Raw genomic sequence first — 14054 nt, 5'->3', positions numbered from 1 at the left:
AAATATAGAATATTAAAGTAGATAAATAGTGGTTGAGGAAATGTTTGTTTTTATAGAATTTACTGAATAAAATAAAATGAGTGGCTACACAATTTTTGGTGTTTTTTTTTGAATGAGTCAACAGTCAATAGAGATTTTATGTGAATATCTGCAATTGATTTATGTTATTTTCTTTTCATAGATTTGATACACAAACACAGTATCAACTATAAACGTGACTTGAGGTTATAATGCGGCTATAAATTTCAGAAATGAAAATACGAGTCATTACTTGTGTCCGAAGTGTCTTACTTGTAATCTTATAGTAAATTCTTTGAGGGTTTTTGGTTTGGATTTTGAAAAAGGAGTAACAATGAAAATGTCTATGCTATTTTATAAATGTTAAAATTTACTACTTTGTTAACAAATCTTTTGGCAAAGAGTTCTTAGAATATCAGTTCCGTGAGCCGTGACTAGTCTGATTCTTGTCATTGTGAGGAGATGATATTTTGTTTATTTTTTTTTTCAATATTAATAGAACTCTTAGATAAAATAAAGCCTTAATAAATGATCCCCTAATAAGGACTTCCAAAATGTTGATATGATATAGTAGCCATTTTGTAAAAGATACCTCTGCCAAATTAGCTGTGACTTATTTAGTATATTTTATTAAAATAATATTAAGGATCATTTTTTTCCATTTTAGCCACATCCGGATTTGATTGTTTTACAGCTTTTGTAATCGCCTTATAGAGATGACTTTTTGGATTGTTACTGATAAATATTCAAAATCTGGAACTTGGCAATAATTTGCCCAATTTCCAGTTTATTGAATTAATTAACAATAATGTACTACCCATAGGAAGTTATTGTAATGAGTCGGCATTCCGCTTGACGTTCCTAGGTAAATAGAACTAAATTCAACAATTCTTGGAGAAATGTGTCTGAGTGTATGCTGCAAGGATATGGCCTTGAAATAATTTTTGTTCTACATATAAAAACTTTAAAAGATGCAAATGCAACATCAAAATTGTTCTGGTGTTTTTTTTTACGTACTAAAATAAATAAAAAAAGAGACTGGGATGCGACCCACACTGATAACTTCCCATCCTGTCTGTAGATTTGTCTTGCTTAAAAGGTTTGAAGATTTTCGTGTTTTGTTAAAGAAGTTGTCAGTTGAATTATTCTAAACAAATTTAAAATTAATAACAATAATTTGCATATGATGAAATAGTTTGATTTTAAAAACTATTTTTGTTAACGAAATTTTTAGTACTTAACCAATTTTTAGCAATTTTAGTAGAATTTCTTAAAAGTTTTTATTTCTTATATAAACAAATACAAATTGAATGAATGAAATTAATTTGAAGTCAACTCCTTCTATTTTTCATGAGATATCGAGAACCGAAAATCATTTTTACCAAATTATCGTACTGTTTTTTGTAGATATTATTTTTTATGAAAAATTTTTGAAAAGCTTTTTGAGTCGAAAGTAAATTTTTACCAAGCTTTAGTATTGTTCTTTTGTTTAGGTTTTTATTCTATGTAAAAAAACTGTCACTTAGACTTTTCTCAAAATTTTACTGAATGTTGACAACAATATTTCTTATAAGTGAAAATTTGTTGAAAGCCATAATCTCAAATTTTTGAAAAGATATTTTTGTCAATTTTTACGAACTTTTGTTAATTTTTTTTAAGGATTTTGGATTTTTCTCAAAATATTACCCAATGTTGACAACAATATTTCTTATAAGATAAAATAAGTTTGAAGCCATAATCTCAAGTTTTTTAAAAGTTATTTGAGTCGAAATTTAATTTTTAACAACTTTGAGCTATATGTTTTTATTTTTTATGAAAAAAACTGTCAACTCGATTGTTCTCAAAATACCTGGTGTTGAAAATCTTATTCTTTGTTGCACAAAATTGTTTTGGAGATAAAATCCTTTTATATTCGTAAAATTTTTGAGGTAAACATTTTTTTTCAGTTTTTTTTTAATGTTGGACAATTCTCGAAACGTACCAACCAACGTCTAAAAATGAAAACCTCGAATAGCAGCAGGATTTCACTTTACCTTTTATCGGCAGTGATTCTACTTCGAACATATTAATATTTTTACTGTACTGCGGAAGTTTCTCCAAAAAATAGAATGAAGGAAAACTGGTAAAAATGATTTTAGACTCGAATTAATCGAAAACAAATAAACATATTGTTTTATAAGTATTTTATTTTGTAAAAAATATTCCCGTTGATTTAACGTTTTTTAAAAAACCTAATTAAATGTTTTTAATACCTAAAAACAAAAACCTACAAAAAGTAAATTGATTTTTGACTTAATTATCTTGAGTGCAAAAACATCAAACCTTATTCATTTAAAAAAAAATATTGTTGATAATATTTGGTATACTTTTATTTAAACTAAAACGATAGTTTTGTACAAAAAAAAACTATAATACAAAACAACTAAGAAACAATTTATTTTTGACTCAAACGACTTCGGCAACGAAGAAAAATATTGACTTTAAAATTTGTTCCATACATTTCGACAGAAAAAAGCAAATCCTTTGATTTTTAATTGCATACTCTTTAAATTGTCTTTATTGAAAAAATGTATTTTGTACCAAAAATTTAAAATTTTGTCTAGTTAATAATGAGAAGTCAGCAGTGGGGGTCGCATCTTAGAATTTTTAAAAGTTATTAAGAACACTGAACAACTGTTTGATTCCACAAACAATTTAAAGGTTTACCAATCACAAGTTGACGAAAAACATTATTTTGGTCGTTAAAATTAAATTGTATATGTATAAACCTATTAAAAACTGTACAGTGTAAGATTATATGTTTTTATATAATTTCTCAAAAAATATGTAGCTATTTTTCAATATTTATTTAATTTTTCAAAATAAATATCCCACTGCAATAGAAAAATGTTAGTTATTTTTAGACATTTCGACAATTTAATCTAACAATTGTATGACATTTGATCCTTTTGGTGTAGAATTTCATCACCTGCAATGTGCAGCACTACATAAAGTTTAATTTAAAAACTTCACATTAGCCACATTTTATATTTTCTAGGAAGTGTTCAGGCGTATAAAAAAAACTTTTTATCAGAATTTTGTCAATTTTTCTGTCGAAATAAGAAAATCTTGTTGATCTAGTTTTTATGATTTTGTTCCGATTTTCAACAGATTACAAAATGACAATGATATCTCCCATACAAAGATTTCAAACTTTTAATGAAGTACATCTAAAGTAATGAAATTGAAACTATTTTTACAAATATATATGTAGGCACGCTTAATTAGTTCGTTCATGGAAGAACTTTTGCTACCTTGATATACATATTTGTATGACCTAATTTACCTTCGTGTCCTTCGTCGTATTAATAATCGAATTGATTACATTATTAGTTTAATTCTATACTGAAAGTCTTAAACGTTTGAAAACTATATTAAATGGTCTTTCATTTATCTAAATACATATGTATAAATGCGATTAACCTAGCTATAACTTTTATTCGCATTCCTCTACCTCTATAATAAAATCAAGTTCATTTAAACTTTATTTTTTTCCATTTAAAAAGTCAAATTCGATTGATAGAATATCAGAGTGCTCTGCTCCGCTTACGTTTTCCATCGTACTTCAATTCTCTTCATCATTTTCAAAAAAAATGAACAAAAAATAGAAAAACAGATTCAAGGAGATAGGACAGATATATTTTAAAAAGTCAAACCTAGAAACAGTGAACCATTTTATGTCAATATGGTTGGCCTTTTTGAAAACTGTTTTAGCTTCAACTTCAACAGTGGACAATTTTGTATTATTCTCTTATTTATTTTTTGTTCTTTTAAAAAAAGGCCGTATGCAAATGGAGTTCGTGGAGGGATGCCACTTAAAAATGATACTGAACCTTAATTCGAAATATACAATATTTAAAATTAGTAGCAATATTTAAAGCTTCCATCATGTCTATAGTAAAGTGCTGGCAACATTTGAAACAAAAAAAATGACAGCTGTCAGATTAGAAAAATGTAAAATGTCTATTCTTTCTCCCAAAGCCGTGTTCGCACTCGGACTCTGGTGACTAATAATGACTTCGTTGTTACTATAATTTACTTATGTACCTACCTGTTTCTTTCATGACATCAAGTGAGAGCCAGATTATATGATAAGCCTTAAAAATGAATTCAATTTTATCAAGGTCCAAAGCATACATTTTCTGAATGACATTTTGACAAACTTTGATAGCTGTTAGTTATTAAAAAAAGGTAAACCCCTTCCCTAAATAATTCAAAATGTGTCTTCTCAAAATTTGAAAACAGTTTTGTATTTCAATTCACGAGCCCTTCTGTTAAATAAACTTTTTGACGACCTCATTACTAACTTGTATCCTTCATTCATTGTCCTTCCTTCAATTTGTGAATATGTCGGACAATTCAACATCGAAATTCCATGTAATATTTCTGAGGATTGACTACATCATCCGAAACAGATGAAGATTTTATGAGGTTTTCAATCACTCTTTGAAAACCTGCCATCTGAGTCTTTGTATCCAAAAGCTATTATTTCTCTTGTACATATGTATGTTTGTGTCTATTAAACTGCCCCTTATGCTCAAATTTCTGGGGACGCTTCTGTGCCTGCAGCCAAAAAAATTTGTCATGAGATGAATAAACCCTGTGGCTGATGCAGCAATGGGATAGTATAGGAATAACTAAAGCATCATCCCTGGGATGTCAACAATCAGGATGAACACCGTATACCTCCATAATATACACTCGAAAGTCGAAACCTTTGCCCAAATCGAATGACCTTGTTCAGCATTCCTCCAGCCAACGTTGTCGTCGTTGTCCTCGAACGATGGTCGATGGAAGCCAACAAAAAAAAAATCTTCGATTTGATCGTTTTTCAAAAACCCATTGAAAAAAAATCCCAAAACAAAAAAAATTGAAAATATTCGAACGCAGCCATGTGCGGAAAAATAGACATCGAAGGAGGAAACTCTCAGCTCTTTCAATCTGGTGCCAGTATTTGTATCCTTATTTTGTGTATAGTATAGCTATTCCTCCGGTATTTTTTTATTCTATCATTTTTGTTCCTATGTTTTTGATTCTTTTTTTTGTTGTATACTATGAACTTTTTCAAAACGACGAAAACGACGACGAACGCTGAACTGCATCCTTTCAAAGAATTGTGTTTTGATTGCTATGTATCCTGCTGCGCTCGCTCACCGCCCTCTTGCCAATATGCTGCTATGCCGTGCCGATGCAGCACCAGGCAGTAGCAACAACACTGGGAACAGGGAGTGCACCATCAGCATTGAGGTCCTTACAAACTGAAATTTCAACAAATCAAGGTTTCATCCCACATCAAGGAATGCTGTTGCTGTTCGATAGTCCTCTCCCATACAGTCGAATCTATATCTGTATACATATCCTTCTAACTGTTAAGTTACATAGATACACATTCAACATACATTATCCAGGATATATGATGTATGTTTGTCGGTATGTATGTGTGTATATATTTTTTCGTAACTCGAGAGTTGAGAATGCCGCCTGCAAGTATTTTTATTTCGAACAACAAAATTCTCAATTGAAGCGAATGATTTTTAAATTGTTCATTTGAGAGCACGAAATTGATAAAGTAAGTGACTGGCAGCTTTGAGAAAAAATAAAATTAAAAAAAGTTGTATGTATAAACTTTTGTAAATCGAAGGGGATTTTGATGTTAGAAAACATTAATGTTTTTAATAAGTAGCTATAGCAGGTCTATACATAATCCAATCCCCCAACTTCAAGTTGATTCGTGATATTATATATAACATCCGTTCGGCATGACAGGAAACCGGATACACGTTAAGTATGATGATTTATTGAATTTTTCAATCCAAGTTAATAAGGATCGTTTGGCTGGAAATTATATTTGTGTTTCTGTTGAAATCTAATTAGCTGCATTGAACCAGTTAAAAAATATATATTTTCAATTCCATGTGAATGTCCTTTTTTTCTTTTTTGATAAATTTCAAATTGATTGATTGATTTTAATGATTATATTGGTGTGTGGTTAAAATTAAAATTAAAGAGAATTATTAAAACCATCCAGTATTTTTTTATTTTGGATTTTTGCTAAAAAATTGTTCTTTCTCACTTTTATGGTTTTTTGAAAAAAATATTGGTTAACCAAAAACTGTATGGATATAAATTAAAAAATAATATGTGTTTTTTTTATATCAATAATTATAATGAGTTAAAATTAAGAGTAATATTTTTTATAAATAACTACAGGCATAGGAATATGATAGCGTGAAATAAAGTATACTTATTTAAAAATTGAATACATACAAGTTATTTAAAAAAAAATAAATAGAAATATGGATTAGTCAGTTTCGGGTTTATTGTTTTTTTTTAACTTTATTTTTTATTTTAATTAATTTAATATATTTCAGTTTATATGAAAGCATTGTTGAAGTTTTGGAAAGAGAAGCTTTTGAATAGAAGAGCTATCTTAGATTGAAAAAAAGAGGCTGATAACACTGATAACTTCCCATCCCGTCTGTCAATTTGTTTTGCTTAAAAATTTGTAGGTTTTCGTATTTTCTTTAAAAAATTGTCAGTTGAATTATTTTAAACAAAATAAAAATGTTTGTATTTGATGAAATAGTTTGATTTAAAAATGTATTGTGTTTAACGAGATTTTTATTCGAAAACCATTTTTTTTTATAAAAAAATTACTGAATGTTGATGAAAATATTTTTTATAAAATAAAATTAATTTGATCTTTATATTTTTGAAAAGATATTTGAATCGAAAATCAATTTTTACCAACTTTTGTTAATTTATTTTTAGGTTTTTTGTTGTTTTTTTTTTTTATAAAAAACTGTCAATTCGATTTTACTAAAAATTTTTGAGAATGTTGAAAACAATTTATCTTATGAGTTAAAAGTTACCTGGAAACCATCACCTCAAAATTTTGGAAAATATTTTTGTCGAAAATCATTTTTTACGAACTTTTAGTAATTTTTCTTAGGTTTTTATTTTTTATAAAAAACGGTCAATTCGATTTTTCTAAAAACTGTCCCTGATATCAAGAACGTTATTTTTCGTTGCACAAAATTGCTTTGGAGATAAAACTATTTTTTGTTCGTAAATTTTTTGATTTATAAGAAAAAACCGTTGACTGGAATTTTTTCCGAAAATATACTTGTTTGGTATCACGTTACAATATATAATATACAATTCAATTCAAGTCTTTAGCGTTATTAGCTCGTGAGATATTTAGTGTTAACCAAAATGTTCACCTTTTTTTAAACTGCTATGGTAAGTAACCGCCCACGCAATTTTCTTGGGAGCATCTTTCATCGGTCACAGTTGCTTAAAGTATACCACTTAAAGGTCTCAACTGGCAGTAGTGACAGATTTCTATTCTTGAGATAAGTATGAAATTGTTCATGACAAAACTTTTTCTTTCCAATTTAATAAACATCCATTGATTTCTCTTCAAAAATATTTCAATCTTCTTAATATACAGATGAAACCTCTTATTGGAAAATGCTGAACTGCGTAGTATTTAAAAATTTTCAAGTAACATTACTTTAACCTCAATTTAATTAAACAACCACATTTTCAACCAAACCAGATAATATTCCCTGGCACAATCCTTAGTTACCACTCCACATTTAGTAATTTCCGGTTAAAATAGTATTTTTTTTGAAAACCAAAGAACTTAAATTCCAAAGCTCCATCTACATTTTGTATTTCATTTCGAAACTTCTTGAAAAGTAAACGAGTAAACCCAAATTAAATGCCCTAAATAACTTTAAGGTATACGAGTGTAGGAGTAGCTACTTGCCGCATTTACATCAAAATGTATCTAAGGATTATAGCAAAGGATGCTGATACATCTTTCAGCGTATAACTAACAAAATAAATGTAAAACTATAGAAGAAACACTCGTAGAACAAATCACAGAGAAAAAGCTTAACTACGTTGAAAATAATTTTATACAAAGATCCTTTTTCATGATGCTGAACCAACCAGAGTTCCAAAATCCCAGCATGACTTCATCATCAAAGCATCAACTAGATATAAACTAACGCCGCGCCGCCCTGCCGCCACCACCGCGCCACTAAGACTCTCCCTCCACATTAATCCTTATCCGCGCTTTTGTGCAGTCATTCGTAAATGAATTCTTTTATTGTCCGTTTTTTTAAGGGAAAGGGATGAGAAAACGTACAAAGTATTCTTGTTGTGTCCTTAGAGCGCCACAACATAACCAAAAGAAATGTACGAATTGTTAAGCAATTTATTAAGTGCGGGAAGCTAAGAAAATGCCATTTCCTCTTGAATAACCCGCTCACCTTTAAGGAGGTATATATGTATGGTATGTAGCTATTGTTAAGGTAAGACGAAGTTAAAGTAAGGTATCTTAATATAGCCCGAATTATGTAGGAGGTATTGCGATAAGCTGCTGAAGACACTCACTTGAAAAGAGAAGCTGCGGGCGTTAGGAGACGAGAAAAGACGAGACAAGACGAGAGAAAGGAGGACAATTTTTGGATGAAAATTAATTATGTGAACTTATCATAATTTAGATAAACCTGCCAATTTAAAGTTAGAAGGCTGATTCTGATTCTGATGCTGCTGAGTTAATATTTCCGGCAAATATTCACTTAAGCTTAAGATTATCAGGACGCAACCAGGAATTAAATTCATTTTATAAAAGCAGCACTATATCCGTAGGAACCTACTCCTTAAAACACACAAGAAAAAGAAAACCCTTGGGAAATATTTTAGGAGCTATAGCTACCTACTTCCTGTACCACGCAGGAAATTAAGAGCAGGAATGGTTTTCTTTCTTCTTCATCTTTTTACTTTGCATTTCCTCAACTTTTATGAATGGAAATGAATATAATACTCTTATATTTTCTCTTTGGCTGGCTTTGCAGTGCAGAGTCGAGCCGAGGCAGACAGGATAAATCATTAGCCACCTTGGTTATAAGTTGGTTGACTGAAGCGAGGATACAAGCTACGAGCTGCTGTGCGAGGAGTCAACGTTCTCGACTTTAAGGGCTAAACTGGAGTACGCGAGTAGCTGTGAGCTGATTTTCTCGCTACCGCTACGCGAGGATATCCCTGATGTGGTTAGGAAGTCTGTTAAAAGTTATCCTCTAAATGTGTGTGTGATTTTTTCCTAAGTTAAGCTTAAAGTGTATATCTACATTAGTTTAACACTGGTAAGGTACAATTTTTGCAAAAGAAGAAAGTTCTGAATTTGTTTTTCTTTCTCTTATTTTTTAGTATTTTTTTATTTTATTTGCTTTAAGCTTTTACTTTAATTCATTACTTACTCAAGAGATAAGAGAGGATTTTAATTTTCATTTTCCCAAAGGATAAATGATGAACAATTTATGTTTTTTTTTCTTTTAACTTTTTTTAAGTTGTTTTCACGTAGAAGACATCAGAACTACTTTCATCAAGGCAATTAGCTTAAAAAAGTGAGAAAGAGGATTTTTTAAAGAATTAACTTCAATTAAACATATAAATGGTGGTGACAGTCTAAGTTTGTAGTTAAGTGAAGTTATCTTTTTTAATATGGATTTATACGCAGTTATTTAAATGGATACTTAGATTCCTTTGTATATTCAAAAAAAAAATCAAATGGGGTGGCGCAACAGTCCGTTGTGAACCAGGGCCTAGTGACTTACAACTCGCAACCATTCCTGTGTGCGAGTACTGTTGTCAGGAATGGAAGGGACCTACAATTTAAGGCCGAATCCGAACGGCTAGTTTGAGAAAGCACTTTTTCATGACAAGAAGTACTCTTGAAGGATTTGTCAATTCCTCGCAAGAGGCAGTACCCGCGAAAATTATTATTTTTTTTTTTTTCAAATTAAGGTGGCACCGGCAGGGATTGAACCCAAGACCTCTTGCATGACAGTCCAACGCACTAACCATCATGCTACGGGTACTACCCTTTGTATATTAATGTATTTATTTATTTTATTTATTTAATCTACGAGCTAAAGGCTCAACAAATGCAAAAAAGAATTAATACATAGGTATGTGTATACAAAAAATAAATAATTTACAATCCATGATTAATTTCTTAAAAATAGATAATACAAATCAATTTGGATTTGTTTCTAGGCCATGCTATGTCAATATGACTAATTACTTCGTTGAACTCTCTAATTGTTCTTAAAACTGATTCATTGATTCCATATTTGTCCTTATGATTAGGTTGAAAAAGGTATCTTTCTCTCAATGGCCTAATCGGGACATAAATACAAATCAACTATAGAAGGTTAGGAAACTTTATATGGTAACATAAAATATCTCCCACAAATATTATATCATGAATAGTTCTTCGAGATTTGTGTGATTTCAGACCCAGAAGACTACGTCGAGCTTGAGAATCTGCACACAAATTTCAGCGCATTTTAGAAAACACATATTTTGTGAAACGATTTTTAACTTTCTCAATTCTATCCGAAAATTTTTATTGGAAAGGATTCCATATTACAACAGCAATACTCAAGTTTTGATCTAACTAATGAGTTATTTAGAGATGTATAAGGATCCGAAAAGTCCGTCAAGTTTCATTTCATGAAACCAATCATAGAGCTGGCTTTAGCGACAATAGCATTCATGTGCGGAACAAATGTAAACTTGGAATCAAAGGAGACACCCATATCCTTTACTATAGCAGTTCTTTGAAGAGGGATACGATCAAGAGAATACGCAAACTCATAAGTTGAAAGTTTCCCAGAGATAGAGACAACGAAGGATTTCTTGACATTAATTTTAAGACCGTTAACCAGTTTAATAAATGATCGAGGTCTATTTATAGATTGAAGCAATGATAAATGGAATTCACTTTTAAAAATAATTTAATCATCAGCATAAATGAGACATTGGCTGAATTTTATGATTATGGGGAACTCCTGAGGTACATTTAAAAGATCTCGATGTTTGATTATCAAGTTTTACTTTTTGTAAAATGAAATCCACTGAAGAAGATTAGATTGAATACCAAAGTTATGTTGTGGTATACAGAATCAAATGCCTTACTAAAATCCGTGTAGATAGCGTCTACTTGACTTTGACTTTCTATACAATTATTAACGAACGAGGAAAACATGAGAGATTAGAGACATGCTGGGCATCACTTATGTACATGTTCTTTTACAAAAAAATCCAGTTTGGTCTTTACTAAATTTTCGACCAATCTAGGAATTGTGGACAGCTAACAAATGCCTCTGTAATTTTCAACATTATTTTTCGAACCAGACTTATAAATTGGGATCAGAAAAGAACATTTGCATTGGTCCAAAAATATTCCAGACGATAAAGATAAGTTCAATATAATTTGCAATTGAAAGAATACAGAACTAGAGCATTTTTTTAAGACAAGAGCAGTAAAACTATCGACACCAGGAATGTGATTGGGTCTAAGATTCTGAAAACCATTTGTTACATCAAATAATTCTAAGTGTATTGAGTCAAAATCTACTGAATATCTGAAAGAAGATCCAAGTTTCCTTGTGAAGTTGAGTAAACTGATTCAAAAAATTGAGCAAAAAGATCAAGAGTTTTATTAATGTCAGGAAAATTATTCCCTCTAGAATTGCTTTTAGAATTAATAAAACTCCAGAATCGTTAAGGATCACTTTTCAAATTAATCTCAATATTCGAAGTATAATTCCTGTGCAAGAATTTTCTGAGAACCATGAATTCTTTACGTTTATTCTTTATCTAAATGGTTTGACATTTTATACTTGGCAAATGGTTTATTTTCTAATTTTTTTTAAATAAGTCAGCGTTTTGTTATACCACAAAGGTTTTGAGATATTCTTTTTTGTTCTATAAGGTACAAATAAGTTAAAAGCTGTATTTAAGATACCCGTGAAACAGTTAAGCATATTCTTCAAGTTTAGGTTTAAAAATTCATTATTTAAGTCAACAGTTCCAAGATAATTGTCGAGTTTAATAAAGTTTGATTTTAAGAAGTTAAATGATTTTGGATTGTTAATTACAAGAAATTTCTACCCAAAAGATATAACAATATTGAAACCAGTTTTTACCCATTTTTTGAAAATATTGAAAAGTGTAGTGATAACGTGAAAGTCGACCATCCTGTGTGTGTGGATTTGAAGACTTTTCGGACAGAAGCATTAGTTTCCATGCGCTCTACACATTTTTTTTCTATAGTTACGAACGATCTAAGCACACTTATGCATTTATGCACACTTTTGCATACATTTTAAAAAGTTGCTTAGGGTTTAACTTTTTGACAACAGTTAAAAAAAGTAACATAAAAAACGTAGAAGATCTTTAATTAATGCAATAAGTGGGTTTAGATTAAAAAAAAGATTTGATTAAAAAAATCAAAACGACCTATTTTATTTTATTGCGTCATCACAAATACAATTTTCGTTGAGTTTTGAAGTAAGCTTGTGCTTGGCTAAGATTATTGTAGTTCAAGAAAGTATTTCGAAATAGTTCATTGAACGTGATATTTTCTTTAATTCATTTTCACATCTCAGTCAATAACTCAAAGGTTTAAATTTTAATTTGGAGAATATAGAATAACAAATGTATTTTTTGGAAAAAATTGCAAGAAAGCTGTTTTTTTTAAATTGTTTCTTTATTAAATCTGAAAAATATGCAAAACGTTTATAGGAAGTATGCTTGTGAAATTGAAATTAATAGTGTTTACTTCACAAACAAACCCTTATTTCGACTAAGGATAGGGAAGGGGTTTACTTTTGAAATCAAACTAAAACCATTGAAATGTGAATATTATGCCATAGCTTTGAAGTAAGAAATCAAATAAATGCACACATGTTCTCAATATTTGTTAACGTAGCCCTTAAATTTTGTTAACCCATGTTAAAGTTCAATGGACTCATCAATGACTTTTTTAAGATTTTTCTTTTTTAGATTTTATGCTTTAACTTCAACATCAATCATAAAAGCCTGGATTATTTCAACTTATTCCTTAACTTTACCATACTTACCTCTTAATGTCCAAAAAACCAGAATAGATTATTTAAAAAATATGACGTACAAAAGATAAAATAAAATCCCCTAAACAACAACAAAAAAAGGGTTAAAAGTAAGGGAACTGAAACTTTACACGCAACAATGGATGAACAATTTTCTTTCACCAAAAATAAAAATAAAAATGAGGAAAAATATGAAAACTGTAGCCTAAAGGAGCATATTATTTTTTGTTTTCATTATTATGAATGAGTATAGCATAGTATAAGTTAAAAAGGAGTTAACTTTAAAACCTAACGAACAAAGAAAACTTATCCCTTTAGGCATTAGGCGAGGCGGCAATGTTTTTGTATAAAATCTCACAAAAGACCTACTATACTAAAAAACATATAAATGTATGTACGTTTTAAAGTTTAAGGAATATAGTGCTTAGTCACTGTTTCCGTCAGTTTAAAACACGTGTTCAATCATTATTGTACCAATCTGTGGTGGAACATTTTAGGCCGTCGTTATGGCCCCACAGGAAGGAGAATATTCCTTTGACCAAATGGCCTTAATTTTTTTCTGTTTAACCACGTCGTCGAATGGTTTGTGGTGGTTTGAATATGAAAAATATCAGACCGTCATTAACCACAAAGAAAAAACCCAGGACAATGATAAAAAAAACATATGGATTTACAGGGTATTTCAGAAGGAGGCATAAGATTGAAAATTTAAGTCCCCTAAGATGAAATCCTTTGGAACTAGAATTGTATTAAAACAAATGAAAAATTCAAGGAAATATGAAATTCCATCAAAATCGGATCAGGGTCCTTCTCAAAATCAACTCTTCATAGGATTCTTGTCGGTTTTTAGGACTTATTTTCCGAGCCACCCTATTGAGGAAGATATTTTTTTTGGAAAGTTTAAAACATTTTTCTAGGTCATCCTTGGGTTTTTCCATTCATTCATCCAGGATCCAGCGCCAAGCGCCCAGCACGAAGTTTTCAAGATGAACCAACAATTTTTGCAGCGCAGCAGGTCCTTTCGTCTCCTACCTATTCGTATAATCTAAATAATAACAATATCTA

The sequence above is a fragment of the Eupeodes corollae genome, chromosome 3 (genome assembly GCF_945859685.1).
Source record: "Eupeodes corollae chromosome 3, idEupCoro1.1, whole genome shotgun sequence".
NCBI lineage: Eukaryota > Metazoa > Arthropoda > Insecta > Diptera > Syrphidae > Eupeodes > Eupeodes corollae.
Note: the sequence above shows the minus strand (reverse complement) of the source record.